This window comes from Schistocerca gregaria, chromosome 2, assembly GCF_023897955.1.
Source record: "Schistocerca gregaria isolate iqSchGreg1 chromosome 2, iqSchGreg1.2, whole genome shotgun sequence".
Classification (NCBI taxonomy): domain Eukaryota; kingdom Metazoa; phylum Arthropoda; class Insecta; order Orthoptera; family Acrididae; genus Schistocerca; species Schistocerca gregaria.
In genome coordinates this window covers 819,557,417-819,575,309 of record NC_064921.1, presented here as the reverse complement: position 1 = coordinate 819,575,309, position 17,893 = coordinate 819,557,417, and the positions used below count along the sequence as shown (strand labels likewise).

The window sequence follows — 17,893 nt, the reverse complement described above, 5'->3', positions numbered from 1 at the left end:
TTCAGCTTCCTCCAGCTTTCGAAACCCCCTTACAGAGGTTCGCGTCCATAGCGAGAGAAAGAATATGGCGGAGAACGGCCACGCCGTAGTCCATTGTCTGTTTCGGAAATAGGAGAGAAGAAAGAAGCACTGAAAGTTACAGGCCAACGCAAAGCAAAACTTGTTGGACACTTAATCAGACATGATATTCTGCTACAGAACATCCTATTTAAAAAAATATGATCAGTGAGATGTGATTTTCTTCGCACACAGATATGAAGAGGACTTCTGAAGACAGCAAGCTGCGACTGTACAGACACGGCTTTGGTGAGAAGACCACCACCATCTTTCCCAATGCTTCTCACTTGAGTGCTATGAACCTTAGGTCTGGGCTAACAAGGGGAGCGCCACTGACTCACCGTTATTTAGTGACCTCGGCCGAGAAGGTGGGTTCTGATCGGACTCCAAACGGTGACTCACTAGTTGGCACCGCGGAAGGCCGTCGTCGCACGGATACCGGTTACTCCCTCGATTACCACGCAGGCTTTTAAGAGTACGACGTGTATACAAATATGGCGGCCGCTCCCTCGGCCCACCAGTCTAGCCAACGAGCGCTGGAAAATACGTACTAGCGTCTTCCAAGTTGATTCACTGCTCTGAAATAGCAGCTCCGCCTCTCTTTTTTGTGATCTATAGCACGATGGCACACTAAGAGTAGTACCACACCCATGTAAACGTGATATAGATTGCAACACGCAACACTGCGCAGAGTGTTAAGTTGTGAAACATCGAGGATATAGATATGGACCAAAGAAAGTGGGCTGTTACAACGGGATCACCACCCCACAAAATAACCACAGAATATGGACTCTTTCCGGAGAAGATACCGGACGCGAAAATGGGAAAAAAACCCGCACTGTTGTTTACTGGTCAATTATACAGACCACGTGAATCTGCGGAGAAACAGGAAAATCATGGGGTATTACTGGTAGTACATTATTACGGAACGTAATCAAATACAGAAACATCATAGTACTTCATCTTCAGGCCACAAGTGGGCCATCAGGACCATCCGACCGCCGTGTCATCCTCAGTTGAGGATGCGGATAGGAGGGGCGTGTGGTCAGCACACCGCTCTCCCGGTCGCTATTATGGTTTTCTTTGACCGTAGCCGCTACTATTCGGTCGAGTAGCTCCTCAATTACCATCACGAGGCACAGAAACATCATAAATACGACGAAAACTTTGCAAGATTCTTAACAGTAATAATAACGTACTAAGTTACCAAATTTTAAAACAAATGCAACAGAAATGGAAAAGCACAACCACACTGGAGAGTAGGCTCCACTAACGACTAACAGGAGCTGCAAAGGAAACGCGTAGATTGACTTCCTTCTAAAAGAAGTCCGTACATAGTTATTTATAAAATGATTTTGTTTTCTGTGATTGTAAGAAATCTTTGAATTATGAAATAAAATCTTCTAAGAACGAAATACCAAGGGCTCATATTAAACAGCCATGCTATCTTTATTTGGCAGTACACATAAATACATGTAGACGAGCTGCTCCTGTAATTCTTCTTCTTTCAATGAGCAGACGATTCGCATGATTCGGTGGCGGAGGAAGTTGGTGACAACGTCTCCTTGGTCTTCCAATTTCTGTTTTACCATTCGGTCTGTATAACAAAACTTCTTTTGGTATTCTTCCCTTTTCTGTTCAAGTGTAAGTGCCATTTTCCTTTACTTTCGCTGAGTCTACCTCCTGCTTCGAAAGTATTCATTTTCTTCCTTACATTGTCGTTTCTAATCTGTAAAGCCCGGACAACCTTTGACGGGTCACAGAAATCTCATTTCTGATACCTTTACTTTATTAAGATGCTTAACAACTATCACTCGTGACTCTGAGGTATATAGAAAAAGGGGCACAGACACCACTTTATAAAAATTAATTCTCGTTTATTTTTGTGTTTTTGCGACATAATGCTCTTCCGATTTTGCCACATCTTGCTTCATATTTATTCAGTGTTTGATCGATAATGTGACCTTGTCATATGTTACGTAATGTCAAGATGCTGAAAATCACGTAGTTTCTAGATAGGACTTTCGTGACTGCATATTTAAAATTTAAGTGAAAAGTTCTGTGGAAGTCACAACATTTTAATATTTATTGATTACGACGTGTTTCGGAGGCTTCGTTTTGTCAGCAAAAATGGTTCAAATGGCTCTGAGCACTATAGGACTTAACATCTATGGTCATCAGTCCCCTAGAACTTAGAACTACCTAAACCTAACTAACCTAAGGACATCACATAACACCCAATCATCATGAGGCAGAGAAAATCCCTGACCCCGCCGGGAATCGAACCGTCACTGCTCTCAGCCTAATTAACGATGTCGAACATTCTAAAAATTTAGATCACAATCTCTGTGATAACAAAACCATTTTACGATTTAGAAACTGTATCAAAGATGCTATAGATATTTTGCGTTTTCTGGCTTACAGAGATTACTATAAAGTTGCATATTACAAGAAAACCCACAATCGTAGCCACGGTCGCTAACGCACGCATGTGAGATAGTGAAATGCTGGCCGTGGATTAAAATTGTCACTACAGCCATTTGAACGGCAAGGTGAGGACGGATGGTGACGTAAAGTTCCTGATCACCAAAGTTACCGCCAGCGTCCTACACGTCTCTGCAATGTCTCATGAAGTCAGGGCATGCGACACTGTTTATGGTAACCAGTCCGGATGGGGCCATTGACCTCGGCCGCCTTAATGCTATTCGCCACCACCGGATTGCATTATCTCCCTTATAAACATGAAACACAAACATGACACTACACTACAATAAACGTCGACTATAGTCACCCACACTCAACAGATACACTTCAGACATAGCTCTCACACCAACGCAAAGAAAGGGGACACTGTGTGGACAGGAATTAAAAAACTTTCCCATTGAACTTCCTCTCGGTACCTCCCAGCCAATAATGCAACACGGCTCTTTGCCAAGTAAAATAATTGTTTTTGCATTACGTGATGTAACTACATTTTTATATTCGGTCTCATAAACTGACATACGGCCGGAAGAGAGGTGTGGTGACCACATATCCCTCCATATCACCATCCAGTGATGCCTGTGGGCTGAGGATGAGACGGTGGCTGGTCGGTACCGTTGAACCTTCATGGCCTGTCAGGGCGCCGTTTACTTTAGTTCTATATTTTTATATTAAGGAAACACGTGCTTGGTTTATTTTACAGACCTTTCAAATTCATAATTTCAGGAATACGAGTATATAGAAGTGTATGAAATAATTTAGATTGAGATTTCTTTATCTATTTTGAAAATAAAGCTGTACTTCTACCTTTACGCGAAAGCAATATGTAATAAAATTAAGTCTGGTCAACAAAGTATGCGGGGGCTTTACAGAATAAGAAATCTACTCATCAAAGCAGGCAATATGAGAAGGTTACAAAAGTAAAACAAATAAACTGAGTCAAACACAACTAAAGATTCGTGCAATGTAGGCTTCCACGGGCTGAGAGGCCGTGGTCGATGTATAAAACTGCTTCGTAACGGCCGTAGCGGCACTTTTTTTTCGACATGAGAACCACAAAATAAAATTCAAAGCGAAGAGCGTTGTACCAAAGACATCGCATCATCGCGCACGCATGAATAGAGAAGGAACAGAGATTCCCAAACACCATAATAATTTTAGTAGAAAGAAGAAGGTTTGAAATTAAATGTGGATGTCTGGATGTCTCGCCATTGCACCAACAGAATGACAATCGATTTTTTTTTAGTTGAGAATGATAACGTCATCGAGAGATCGGCATACAGCCAGCATTACGCTGAGTATGATGGTGCAGAGCGCATAGATGCGCTCAGTAAATGCAACAGCCATTCAATCCCTAGTGGCAGTAACTGTTTTACCTCGGAAGATGTCTCCCGCAGTTGGAGCAGTTTTATACGTCGACTATGACCTCTGAACCCTGAAGTATTAACTGGAGAGGGAATGATTCATGCTTAGATAAAAACAAGCTTGTACAACGAACCCGCGGATGCTATGACATGTAGAAAAACCGTACAACAATAACCAGCTGTGGAAAAGTCAGACCGCTGAAACCTACATCCTCCCCTCCCCCGTCCTACGTCCCTCTCGCCACCCGCACAGAATAGCGCCACAGTCCGGGAACTCTCATCACTCCCCAGTTCCAGGATGCTGAAGGTTCCCAAGCCGTCCCGGATCCGATACCCCCTGGTATTTGGGTCAGGGGTGGCGCGCCTACCTGCCTGGTGCGTGACCCGTTACCTGCAAGGGTGATTAAGTCGGGTCACCTTCTCGTGGATGCAGCCTCCCAGCGCCAAGGTGACCTTCGGGACTTACGCCGAGGGCGAACCATTCCGCACCGAAACAAGCGAGTTTTATGGTCGACGTGACTAAAAGTGCGTTTAGATCGACCATATTTTAGGACAATATTTGGACGTAATTGCACTGCCGTCAACAATGCTGCATCGTAGCTGCAATACAGGTCATCTCTGCAGTATGGCCGGGCAATATTGCTCAAGTTGCAGGCTTTTGCCGACGTCGTATTACCGAAGATTTGCCTGTATTGTTCACCAGGGGTGCAAAATGTTTCGCACTGCAGGGAAATATCTATCTCTGTCATTATCCTCTCGTCCTCACCTATGTTTCCAACTTCTCTCAGCGACAGCGATACAGTCATGTGTCCATAGTTCGAAAATATTGTTCGAAAGTTGGCACCCGACCATACAACGACCTGTTTCATCACTTGTTCGTTGTTGTGTACAGCGATGGACACGTCGACAAACGAGAGAACTCTGAATTTCATAAATCTTATTCCTCCACGGTTAAAGCTGTGGGACGTCGAAAGTAATGAATACAAAGCTCTCAAATTGAAAAATTGACAGTTAGCAAGCTGTTGGCGATGTACTAGGAATCACGCTTGATGAAGCACATAAGGTATCCCTAATCTTCGAACCAATACTAAATGCGAGGCAAAAATGTTGCGTAGGAAGAGTGGAAGCGAATATCGCTCTTCTTCCACGTGTTTTGCATTTGATGCCACCAATTTCATACCATTTCGGAACGTGTCTAGGGATTGATAGTGTAAAAAACTGATGTGAGTGCTGGTGACCAAAAATAAAATATAAATAAAAACTGTTCTTATTTCAAACTTAATTTTAATGTAAACCTTCAGTCATTCTACCAAAGCATTGCATATTTATGGGGCCACGAGGGTTACTGACGAATATTGCACTTTAAAGAGGTAGACATAAATTAAACTTCTGTACGAATCACCTGTAGTTAAAAACCAAAGGGTGATCCCCAGTTGGTGTACACTTTTATATTTGTATCAATTTTGGCAATTCCACCACCAACCGTTTGTTCCAGATATTCGAAATCGGGTTTCGACATTCTGGTAACACTCTGGAGAAAGACATGTATTAGCATAACTTCAGGAGGTAAATTTTCTGAATCATTTCACTTCCTTAATAAAGTACTCATCCGCAATGTCGGTTCGTCTTGTTTTTCGTAATTTTATTCCTTGCGTGATGTAACAGCAGTAGAGCCGTACTCACTTTCCATTACACGACTACCATCAGCTGTAGAATGGAATGACGACAATGAAAATTTGTGCCAGACCGGGACACGAACCCGGATTTCCCGCCTATCGCGAGCGGTCGCCTTACCACTCGGCTATCCGTGCACGACTCAAGGCCGGACTCAAATTTCCGTATGTCGTCAACCATGCGTCTACGACCAGTACTCGTACATCCATTAGGTATATTCGGTTCGGGTAAGACGTTGCGCTTAAAAGTAGCTTGCCCGGTATCGGCAGATAAATACGTTATTACAGTGCCTGTGTTATTCTGATTATGATGCAAAGTTCCTTTGGACACTGGCACTGCAATATTGCACTTTTCACTAGTTCGCGTTCGTCCATTTTGTGTGGCAATAGTGAGGACCAATGCACACTTCTGGTCTGGAAACGTATTGTCGCCTAAATTGCATGGAAACAGTGACGGGTAATGTTGTAGTACGTGTGGCTGCAATGTTGCCGGAAAATACTGTCATGATACAGTGTCAGCAATAGGCAGTTTTGTCGGCCCATATACACGTGGCTGAATTTCTGATCGCTGCAAGCTTTTTCTGGGCCTTTGTGTCTCTTTTTCCAGAGCCCTGTGTAAAGACTGGTTAATTCCTTCCTATAAATGAGAAGAAGAAAGTCGTTTAATTCTGTTACGATTAAGGTTCATTCAACTGAAAAACCCCAACGTGCGCATCTGAACAGATCTAGGAAATAGGGATTTGGGAAGTTGGTATATCATCCATGCTGGTTTTGATATCCTCATCGACCTCTAATCATCGATGGCTGATGTGACAACGTAAATTTTCTCGGCTTTTGAACTGACAATACAGCGGCCATGAAATGAAAAAGACACAGATGGAAAAAAGTAAGTGAACTATTTATTATTTGACAAGCAATAGCCATAACTGTTAATTCATTCAACCCACTTTGAGACAAGACGGTGAGTGCTTTCATGGAAATGTGGTTGCCTTCGGAACCACGATTGTTACCAGGCGTGCATCTATCCGTCCGAGGCAAATCGACGGCAGCGAGTGTCTATGTTCAGAGCTCCAAAAACATGGAAATCGCATGGTCAGAGATTGGGACTCTATGGAGAATGTGTAAGGGGTTCCCAGCGACTAGTCGAAAGAAACAACCTTCACAACACTTGCGCAGGCATTGTCCTGCAACAGAGTGAAGCCGTTTTGACTACGCAGCAGAAGTTTCGCTGGGTACCCTCATACATTTTCCATATACTTCCGATTTCTTCTCATGTGATTTCCATATTTTGGAGCTCTGAACAAAGACGTTCGTGGTCATCTCGATTTGCTTCGGACGAAGAGGTGCATGCCTGGGCACATTCATAGTTCCGTATGCAACAGCAAACATTTGTCCATAAAGGCATTGACCATCTTGTCTCACAGTCGGACAAATGTCTTAACAGATAAGACGATTACTTTAAAAATAATAAACAGTTTACCTACTTTTTCTACATTTGTCTTGTTTTCATCTTACTGTCACTTATGCATGCCAGTTGCGCAGCCGGATCATACAATGAAGGTGATTGCGCGATCCGGCTGCAGACCAGACAATACTATTATCGACGAGAGATAATAATCGGCGCCAAAACATCGAAATAATGATAAATTCACAGAATGGCGTAAAAAGTAACACACAAATACACGTAATATATGTATTAACCAATAAATACAGCGACAATTAAAACATCTTTTTTCACAATGTCTTAACAACAGAATGTAAAATTAGTAGTTAGGAAAGACCTTAGCCCTTAAGTTTGCTGCGTTGTTAATAGAGAGAACACCCTTCTTTTGAGAACAGTGTTTCAGAAACTGGCAATGTGCTTATACAGCTGAGATAATTCAGTATAATTTTTGTAGCTTTTTATAGGTAGTCTCATGACGTGAGTCTATATTTCTGTTGTTGTGATCCGCAGTCCGAAGACTGGCTTTGTGCAACACTCCACTATGAGCAAACCTGTTAATACCTGCATAACAGCCGCAACCTACATCCATTTAAACCTGTTTAGTATATTCATGTCTCTTTCTCCCTATACAGTTTTCACCCCCCCCCCCCCCCCCCACTACTCAGCAGTACTCTTCCTTGATGACTCATGACGTGTCCGTCAACCAATCCCCTTTTTTTTTATCAACCTGTGCCATCAATACCTTTTTTCCCCAATTAGATGCAGTACCTCATCATCTGTTATTCGATTTTCCATCTAATCTTCAGCATTCTTGTGTAGCATCAATTCCAAAAGATGCTATTCTCTTCTTGTCTGAACTGTTTATTGTACATATTTCACTTCGATACAAGGCTACACTCCAGATTCTCTCCAATAGTCTGTACTCGTTGGCTGCCAGTATTTTATTCAACGTAGCCTACTATTTATTGGAGTCACTTTACTGTATGTAACGTACTTTTATACGCAAATCTCACGAATATCCACTTGTATAGGTCATAGAATGTTACAAACATTTGTTTGGTATTGGTGGAGTACTAGCATGGCAGTTAGCGATGGACGCAGCTCCAAAGTCATTCAGTCATATAGAATTTGAGTCTTCTTGAATTAATTTGAGGCCCAAATCTTTCCTGAACTCGTTACTTGCTACTAGTCTTTGAACCACATACAATTCTTTTCACAGCAGTTATCAATACAGGACATTTGTCAGTCTTTTAATAGGTTTTTTTGCTATGAAATTCGCTCGGTCGATGAAACAATACATTTCTTCTTCCAAATGTTATTACTATTCCTTTAACAACTGTAATGAAGTCGTTATGACAGAATATTCATTTAAATGACGATGATATTAATGATAGTGGTAATACGTAGCCCGGCTTTTTGTCAACATGGAAGGTCGATTTTTTGGTGTAACATCGTTGTTACGATGTCTCAAAGACTTCAAGTGTCGATCTTAAAACATCGGTGTTTAAACACTCAACGCCCATATTTTGTAAATATCGATGATTGTCGAACGTCCTTAACCGAAAGGCGATACAGAACATCCAACTAAATATTGGACGTCATAAGAATGTTTTTAAGTGTGCTGGAAGGAGATGATGTATGTTTACACCGACTGAACACTTATGAAACAGTGCGCATTCATTTTGCAGCTTTGAAGTACGTAATATAGTTCATACGTTTTCGAAATATGATGTCATATATAAAGCACGAATACTTGTTTTGAGCTAACTGTCAGAGCTATCCACTCTTTCACTGGCTCGCCTCTAAACCTTAGTGCATCAGTAAATTTGTCAGCGAGCGTCAGGTGAGATTAGACGATGAAAATCGCAGCACTGCAGATTACAGTACCACCGAGGTATGACTCAGCCGAGGGAGGAACAAGATTTCAGGCAACTGAGTCAGCGTGTTGCGTGGTGGAAGGGCCTGGAACCGGACTCTGCCTACGCGGTTTGTTTCATAAGCCACACTGCAGCCTTCCAGACACATCCAGCACTGCAACACTTACTGTACGTATTAGTATGCCAATGAGTACTCTTCTGAATGATTAAAGTATTCGCTTTACAAGAAAAGGGCAAAGGCATAATATCAACAACGTTCGACCTATTTCTATGTCCTTGGTGTCTGCAAAAGTTACTGGAAAGGCTGTCCAAATAAACTTATTTGATCATTTCGGTTCCCATAATTTGCAGTCAAACTCAATTTTGGTTTTAGAAGTGGTTTAACAACTAAAATGCTACATTTTCTTTTCTCTGTGAGGCATAGGACGGCTTAAGCAAAAAAGTTACGGAGATAAGGAGTCTTCTTTCCTTTAACTAAGGCGTTATTTGTACTGATCGCAAAATATTACTGCACAAGTTGGACCATTAAACAACACCAGGAGTAGCTCAAAATCGGTTCCTCTTATACTTGAAGAATGGACAGCTAAAGGTCATTCTCCACAGTAATGGGAACGGCTGAGAGTGGCGTCTGATGTGGGCAAAGATAAATAGAGGAGGGGGTGTCTCAGTGGTCAACGCTGGGACCAACGCTGTTTGTTGTATGTATAGATATGCCCTCTAATGTGACAGGTGGTTCTAAAATATTTCTGTCTGCTCACGACAGTAGCCTGGTAGTGAAGAATTTTGAGTGCAATTTACGCAGTGGATCAAACAGTGCACCTCCAGACCTAAGTTTTGCTCCCTAGAAAATAAACTGACACTAAATCACAGCAAGATTCATTTTTTATCGTTTCTAACCAATTTAAGATAAATCTGTCATTATGATTACACAGAATCGGCATATGATTTGTGACTCTGCGAAATCCTATACGTTCTGTCACGAAAAGATCATGTTCAAGAAATTGCTCAAAAACTGGATGCTGCTATATTTACAATTAGAACAGTATCTGCACTAAGTGATAGCCCAACGTGAATATTAGTCTACTTTTCTTACTTTCATTCGCTTATGACCTACGCCATTATATTCTGGGGTAACTCTTCCGATTCGTAGTGGGGTTTGTTCTGGTTCAGAAAGGCACAGTTCGGGCAATATGTGAATTAAGTTCGTGAACCTCTTGTCGACTCCTGTTCAGTAGTCTGGGAATTCTGACATTGGGCTCTCAATACATATTTTCTTTAATGTCGATTTATTGTTAACAATATGAGCTTATTCCTAGCAATTAGTTTTCACATCGTTAACTAACATTAGGCACAAATTCAATCTGCAGTTGAATGGCACCTCTTCGACTCTTGAGTGAAAAGCGTACAGTATTCTGCTGCATCCATTTTCCATGAACTGCCATAAGAACTGAAAAATCTTAGCCGCAAACTTCGCATTTTCAAGTTTAAATTGAACACTTTTCTCATGGCTCACTCCTCCTATATTGTCGAGGACTTACTGGAAAAAAATTAAGCAAATTACGTGGTATATTGTTGATTATGCTAATATATAATCAAGCAGCTTATCGTCTGCACAGAATTGTGCGAACTTTTATTTATTATTACCTTTTCTGGATATTAATTTCATGTATTGACTCGTACGATGAGCATAGAGTTTGGCCCCTCAGTTTGGTACTACAGAAATAGCTGTGTAAACTAATTAATTAATTAACTAATGCCTCCTCTATGTATTCGTGGGATTAAAACACCTGCCGAACTACCTGTTGTAGGTTGTGATAAATCACTTATGGTCCATGCGAGCAAAGGCCCTCTGATCTGTGGCATGTCCGAGATGGTGTTCTGTCTCTGGTAACTTCGCCATCGACGATTCCCATAATGTTACGACAAACAGCTGATCTGTGTACAAAGTGTCCGAGGAGGAATGATCAACATTCAGGGATAAGACAGAAATGTTCATGTGAAGCAAAAAAAATCCATATCGACACAGGCCCTTTTCCAAATTGTTTCCAGTATAGAGCACATTTAATGTACATTGTTATTTGTGGAATCTACGGCTTCGAATCATACTTGAACAGAATGCAAAAAATTGTGCTGTACAATTCAAACAACCTCTGATTAGGACAGAAGGTGAAGAAATGAACTAAAATTTGTGCCAAGGCTCGGGTTTGGACCCGGGTCTTCTGCTAACTAGGCAGATGTATTGTCCACTACACCACCCTGGCATTGCGGCTAACACAGCTAGACACATACCCTAGTCCAATGCCCTCCCTAACACAAACTGCAATTCACATCTCAGCATTGAAAGGCATTGGACTAGAGTAATCGGTGTAGCTGTGTTAGCCACAATGCCAGAGTGGTGTACTGCCTAACACATCTGCCAAATAACTCATTACTTCAGCCTCTATCCTTATCGAAGATAAAGTTGAGACTGAATATGTCTCCAGGAAAATATAATGCAATAAGATCAACAGTTGAAACAATGTTGTAAAGATAGAACATTTTTGTGACTGGGGAGAAATTACAAAGTTGTCCCACTGAGTTCAATTTTTGGGTCCGCTCCTGTTCCTATATCAGTATGGCACCGCGCGCAAAGAGGTTGAAAGAATCTAGGTAGACTGGGCTAGAACAAAACATCAAAGCGGTTAGGCAGATACAACTTATTCATGAGTTTCAGTAACCCAAAAATAAATTTACATTAAATGTTTCCTATCTCGGGAACGAATCGGAATAGGGCATATATACATGAGGGAAATCCCAAAAGTAAGGTCTCCTGTTTTTTTTTTTTATAAGTACATAGAGCTGTTTATTTCTACAATGGTTTACATCAGTTTACAGCTCGAACATTTAGCTATTTTTCGACATAATCACAATTTCTGTCGATGCATTTTTGTAGACGCTGTGGAAGTTTTTGTATGCCCATGTCATACCAGCTCGCTGCCACGCTGTTCAGAAAGTTACGAACCTCTTTCTTTCACCTCGTTGTCGGAGCTGAATCGCTTTCCGACCAAAGTTCTTTTAACCTGGGGAACAGGTGATAGTCACTGGGCGCCAAGTCAGAACTATAGGGTGGGTAGGTGGGTGATTATGTTCCTGTACGCCCTAGCTCAACATTCTTCTTCTCCGGTTCTGGATTGCCCGTTTGAGATTTTTCAGAGTCTCACAGTATCTGTCAGCGTTAATTGTGGTCCCAGCGATTCAGCTCCGACGACGAGGTGAAAGAAACAGGTTCATAACTTTCTAAACAGCATGGCGGCGAGCTGGTATGACATGGGCACACAAAAACTGCCACGGCGTCTACAACAATGCATCGACAGGAATGGTGATTATATCTAAAAATAGCTTAATGTTCAAGCTGTAAACTGATGTAAAGCATTTAGAAATAAACACGTCTATGTATTTATAAAAAAGTAGGAGACCTTACTTTTGGGATTACCCTGGTACATACGAGTATTTGCGTCAAACGAGCATTCCTGTCGTATTACTGAACACTGTCCGTTCCCCCTGGGACACCGTGTATACGAAGCCCTGAGGCAGGCAGGTGGCGGGCACGGTGAGCCACCGCGGTCGCGCCACCTGGCGAGGCCTTGACCCAGACAGCGAGCAGCAGCCGTCCCGTTACGGCCGCCGCGCCGGCACGCATACCGCGCCGCGGCACACCGTGTGTAGCCGTGTGGCCAGCCAGCCGCGCCTACACTCTGCTAGCCGACTGGCTGGCCCGTTAAGCCGTTACTGTACGGCTCAGGCGCTGTCGCCGGAAATCGTTGGCTCACTACCACATTCATCGGCTGAGCGCGGTCGACGTTCTTCCACGTATCAGACCTACTGGACGGCTCCTACCGTTGACCCTCCCTGCAGTGTCCAGTGTCAAAGTACTGTGAGGGCCGATTGTATGGAAAACACTGGATCTTAGATTAACACAGAAAATGACCCAAGATCAAACTTAACTCGGAAATCTGCGTTGTATAAACATTAATCCCAGATTGTTGGATGTGAGGTCCGCCAGTTATTCAAAACACCGTTTTTCTCAGTACCGAAACATGTTTCGGCACCACTGTACCATCATCAGTGGGTTTTCGTTTTTATTTATTCTTCAATGTGAATATTCTTGTTAAATGATTATAAAATTATGTGTTCAAACAACAGATCGTTTCTTTTCGTAAATACCTTTACATTTGGCGTGCATGAATTTTCTGGATCACTCGTGTGTTTATTTACTACAGGTAGCTTGTCATCTGCAACCAAACGATGTTGATGAGAAAACATGTTTGGGTATTGAGAAAAAGTGTGTTTTGCATAACTGGCGGATCTCACAGCCAACAATTTTAACTGCAAACGCGGCCAATACAAGGAGCTCCAAATCAAAATGATGGATTAATCCCAAATTATATCGCCGTCAACTAGGCTCAACTTTCACCAGCGAAAATTCGCGGATCAAAATCAGGGTCAAATGTAACAGACAGTTTACAAAACAACGTTTCTGCTTTGCACAGATACAATTTGAAATAACAAAGAAGCTATTGTTAACACGTAAATATGTAACCAAGCCACTACAACACAGATGAAGCTCGATATATCTAAGGTTGGGTTAAGGGAATTACAGGTAAAGGGTGACAGTTATCGAACTATATGGAAAAAGAACGTAAATTAGTTACAAACTACAGCTTGCACACAATTCCTTCAACATGTAAACGTCACTACAGATATTCGTATTTAGGTTATGACATGTTCGATAGGCCTGCCATCATGGCGATGATGTATCGCAGACGAACAGCGAAATTCTGCATGAGCCGCTGATGTGTCGGGACGTCGATGCTGTCGACGACCTCCTCAATGGCTGTTTTCAGGTCAGCAATGGTTTTCGGGTTATTGCCGTACACTTTGCCTTTAATATAGACCAACAAAAAGGAGTCGCATGTATTCAGAACCGGAGACTATGGCGGCTAATCGAGGCCTAGGCCAGTGACCTGTGGTTACCCCATAGCCAGAATGCGGTCCCAAAAGTGCTCCTCGGACATCAAACACCCTCCTGCTTCGATGGTGTCGCGCTCCTTCTTGCATGATCTACATCTTGTCGGAATCACGGCCACTTTGGATAATGGGGATGAAATCGTCTTCCAAAGCCTTCACGTACCGTTCGGTAGTCGCCATGCCATCAAGGAATATCCACACCCATTAATGTGAGACTGGACATTGCACACCACACAGTCACTCGCTGAGGGTACAGAGATTTCTCCATCGCGAAATGCAGATTCTCAGTCCCCCAAATGAAAGAGGATTTCGTCGCTAAATGAAACCATACTGCGGATACAAATTCCCATCATGACCAGCGGCCAACCGTGCAGTTTCAACGTCCTAACACAATTGTTCAGAGGTTACGATGATTTTATTTCATGTTGTCCATTAATTGTCACCCTGTATGTACATAATGAGTGCAGATAAGAACTTATTTCATAACAATTCTTGTAGACTTGTCACAATTTATGCGATTAATTTAGAGGCATTTTATACACACTCATCGGGTATCTAATGGGGTGGTAATGAATCGAAAGGGGACAAAAAAATTATGGCACAATGTCACTAAAAGAAGGCGATCTTTTGAGAGGACAGAGTCTGAAGCAGAAGGAATCTTCACTTTGGTAATGATGGGCTGAATGGGGGTAAATATTGTAGAGGGACGCCAAAGACTGGCTAAACAAACTAGGTTCAAATGCACGTAGTTTGTTGTGGTTAGGGACTAAAACGCTTGCGCAGGATGAACTAGCTTGGGAAATTGCATCAAACCAGTCTTCGGACTAAAGACCACAACAACAACAACAACAACAACAACAACTTCATAGAAGTTGCTCCAATACACCGACAAAGGTTTTGTAACAGCTTTTCTCTCTGTCGACTACAACACAGGACATCCGCTATCATGTTTGTCTACAAACGAGACTGTTTATAAAACATGTTTCTTACACATGCTGGAAGAAAGGAAGATAGGGGTTTAACGTCCCGTCGACAACGAAATCATTAGAGACGGAGCACAAGCTCGCGATATGTAAGGATGGAGAATGAAATAGACCACATGCTCTCAAAGGATGCCGAATGTGAATCCAGTGGCTACACTGGAATACTGCATAAGTGTGTGTAATCAATCAGGCTGAACTAAAGAGAAACACTGAACTTACGAAGAAAATGGCGATGGGACGCTCACTGGCTTGTTCGACTCAACGTAAGAGACATTCTGAAAAATGAGATCTGAGAGTTACTCAAAGAGAGAAGCCGTAGATCATCTAAAATACCAGGAACCTATTTCAGAAAGAAGTCAACGAATGTTCTCGATCGATACGTATGCTTCCCACAGAATGCATGAAGATATAATCACGTTAATAACTGTATAACCAGGGATTCTTCCCGAGGTCCATTACAGTAGTAAGCGTCGAACTTTATATTCATTCATAAAAATCGATCCTGGTGAAATAAATACTTATCCATGAACAGTTGATGTATAATAAGTTGGCATCAGTCACTGTACTGGTTCGATACCCGCTGTTACTGCTGATGTACAACAAGATGTTCTAGGTCATTGTGCTGGCTGGATACCTGTTGCGACTGTTGATATGCAATAAGCTGGTGTCAGTCACTGGTCTGATACCTTGTGCAACCCTGCTACTTATCACTTCTTTCATTACTGGCAATGATTGCTGATGTGAAAAATGCCGGGTTTCTCCGCGATTCGGAGTCGACATCGAACTATAGATCCTCCCACATCTGGCTGGATAACTCAGTCTACAGGTCGGTAGAAATCAACGGCATATCACTTCCAATTTAACAAAGTCTAGTAAAGCACTATGGTGTTCCGAAACAAATCTTCTGGTTGATGACATTTGTTCTCATGAGCGAAAGTAGACACGGACATTGTCGGGCGGAATCTTCATCTGAAGTTCGACGTTTCACGCAAGATTATCCCAGCTTCGCGTAACTGCACTGACCTCTCTCATTGGATGATCGCGTGCAGACAGTTGAGTGAAAGGAGTTAACTGCCATCTTTTTTCCGCTAGAGAAACTCGAACAGTAGGATTTGAGAATCACACCAGACTGTGACACTGATCCACAGAAAATGGCTGAATTCTGAATTTAACGGCGGCAGGACGTTAAAGACTATTTCATTAAAGCCACATTGTCACTCCATTGGGATCGCCTCAACTATCTTTTTCTTTCTGTTGTTGTTTAGTTTTAAGTAGTGGCTTTAAGGAGCGTTTGGAACTCCTATTCGTCTACAGCCCTCACAGACATTTCTGTTTTATTTACTCTAATAAAATTTATAATTTATCCCAGTTAATATACATAGAACTCGCCTAAAACAACGGCATGAAAACAAATCCTCTACTCGTAGAAGCACTTCCGTCCGGACGTTGGGAGTCTATATCTGTACTGTTTTTTTGCACGCCGTCCACCAGAAGTCATCTTCCAACTGGTATCAGACACCATCGTTCAGCGGTGTTGTTGTTGTTGTTGCGGTCTTCAGTCCTGAGACTGGTTTGATGCAGCTCTCCATGCTACTCTATCCTGTGCAAGCTTCTTCATCTCCCAATACCTACTGCAGCCTACATCCTTCTGAATCTGCTTAGTGTATTCATCTCTTGGTCTACCTCTACGATTTTTACCCTCCACGCTGCCCTCCAATACCAAATTGGTGATCCCTTGATGCCTCAGAACATCTCCTACCAACCGATCCCTTCTTCTGGTCAAGTTGTGCCGCAAACTTCTCTTCTCCCCTATCCTATTCAATACTTCCTCATTAGTTATTTGATCTACCCATCTAATCTTCAGCATTCTTCTGTAGCACCACGTTTCGAAAGCTTCTATTCTCTTCTTGTCCAAACTATTTATCGCCCATGTTTCCCTTCCATACATGGCTACACTCCATACAAATACTTTCAGAAATGTCTTCCTGACACTTAAATCTATACGCGATGTTAACAAATTTCTCTTCTTCAGAAACGCTTTCCTTGCCATTGCCAGCCAACATTTTATATCCACTCTACTTCGACCATCATCAGTTATTTTGCTCCCGAAACAGCAAAACGCCTTTACTACTTTAAGTGTCTCATTTCCTAATCTAATTCCCTCAGCATCAACCGTTCAGCGGTAAGAACACAAAAGCGGACATTCCGCGCTTTTAAAATCTCTAATAACGATTAGTATAAGATTACGGAACAAGACTTGGCTGAAAGCAGCCGTTCATTATGTAAGCGTTGAGTAACGATATTTCGCCTTGGCAGGCCAAGGGCGTGCTCCCAGACACGCCAATACGCCTTACCTTGCGATATCTTTAACGCACTAAAAAAAAAAAAAGCAACCTGAAAAACCGTTCCAGTTAATCAGTGCATATCACGACTTTGAGTAATCCGTATGTCCGGCGTACTCGTCGACCTTGCTACGCCCAACTGCTGCTATGTTTCTATACCCGGCTGCAACCTCATGTCTCTGAGGTTCTTTTTGGCTATGGTAGTTTTCCCTTTTTTAACATCTGAGAATAGCTGAGCACAAGACCGTTAATAGTTAATTAACAAAGTTAACTTTTCGAGTAATGGATTAACATTTCAGTAAATTTTAAAAAGATGTTACCGGACTTTTCAACGTCCGTTGACTTCCTATCAGTCAGTTAATCGTTAATTAGGTATCTAGTTTTTATGGCAAAAATTTCGTCGCGCCACCTGTGGAAATCATCTTCTGACAAGTTCGGGTCATGTAGGCATGTTCCTACGTAGGGGTGCGCGTGATTGATGTAAACAGTCGTCGAGCGTGAGCGAGATTAACTAGGCGTTGGCTGTTTATTTTTCTTTGTTTACTGAGTGCGCGTTAAGTACTACTATTTGTTAGTGGATCGACTGGGGACGCTAGATCATAGAATCCGATACGACCTGTCAATCCGTGGCCGCATTTAAGGTTCAAAATGGTTCAAATGGCTCT

The 17,893-nt window shown here is 42.3% G+C and overlaps 2 protein-coding genes across 3 annotated transcripts in view; one reads left to right on the top strand and one right to left on the bottom strand.

The window, feature by feature from the left end:
• Window positions 1–17,893, bottom strand: part of LOC126335151 (rab3 GTPase-activating protein catalytic subunit) — a 471,879-nt gene that overhangs the window by 280,348 nt on the left and 173,638 nt on the right. The gene's annotated exons all lie outside the window — the stretch shown is intronic.
• Window positions 1–17,893, top strand: part of LOC126335152 (TLR4 interactor with leucine rich repeats) — a 300,800-nt gene that overhangs the window by 200,476 nt on the left and 82,431 nt on the right. The gene's annotated exons all lie outside the window — the stretch shown is intronic.